Consider the following 1,251-nt stretch of genomic DNA (forward strand, 5'->3'; position numbering starts at 1 on the left):
TTATCCTAAAATTTTTCAAATTTAAACGTGGAATGTATTATATTGGAACAAAAACTATGTACGTTTGTGATTTTACTTAGGATTTAGCTCAAATGGGTCTAGTCTAATTTTTTCGGAGGGCTTCGAATGACATTAGCAAAATAGAAGATAAATAATATTTTAACCAACAATGGATGTTCATTAATTGTAGAGGTCCATACATCAATCCATTTCATAGCTGCAGTCATTTCTTTCAAGGAAGTCGACTTTTTACATCCCCAGGAATCATTTCTTGGGTATGGACCTCGATTTCTCAATATAGGATAACTTTAGGGGCTTAGTGAACGTACATGATATATGAATTATTGTACAAACAACGCTAACCAGCATGTGCTAGATGGCCGTTAAAAATAAGATTAATATGCAGATTAGGGCATTAGGAAGAATGTTGGTAAACGGGGATAGCTCAAAATACTGTATTTAAGATAAACTTACATATCTTACGTGTTGAATGTGTTCTTCTACCCAGATAGCACAGAAAAGTTTTTAAAAATGTTTAAAAATTTGCAGAGGCAAACTAAAAAGTTTGCAAAAAACTTGCCTTTTCAAATGAGAAAATTTGCCGAAAGTTCAATGCAAATAACGAAGTTGACGCTGGCTGAGTTTGCAGCAAAGTTGCCTCAGAAAACGAAAACATCTGCCAATACAAACGAAATGTTTGCGACTGCACAGCAAGAAAGTTTGCCAGGACTTTGCTGCAAATATTTTGTGCAAATTTTGTTTGACGAAATTTCCGAAAATGAGCTGATAAATTTGGTAAAAATATTAAAAGGTTTGCAGCAACATTGCAGAAAGTGTTTTTACGATCGCAAGATCATGTTTGCTGCAAATGTATCAGGTAATGTTTGCTGCAAACTTATAAAGTAATATTTGGTGCAAATTTATAAGGTAATATTTGTAGCAAATTTAGAAGGTAATGTTTGTAGCAAATTTAGAAGGTAATGTTTGTAGCAAATTTAGAAGGTAATGTTTGTAGCAAATTTATAAGGTATTGTTTGTAGCAAATTTAGAAGGTATTGTTTGTTGCAAATTTGGTATAAGGCTAAAATATGTATCAAAATTCTGAAACTAGTGATCGAGGTTTAAGTCAAAATAATAACTGCTTGCGATTTAATATTATTAAAACAGAAAACACAATCTACCATTCCGGTTGCATACATGGAGTAATCACCTGTGACGTTTAGAAGATACTTTTCATTATTTCCAGGTTCT

The sequence above is a fragment of the Thermobia domestica genome, chromosome 17 (assembly GCF_964235325.1).
Source record: "Thermobia domestica chromosome 17, izTheDome1.hap1.1, whole genome shotgun sequence".
Classification (NCBI taxonomy): Eukaryota; Metazoa; Arthropoda; class Insecta; order Zygentoma; family Lepismatidae; genus Thermobia; species Thermobia domestica.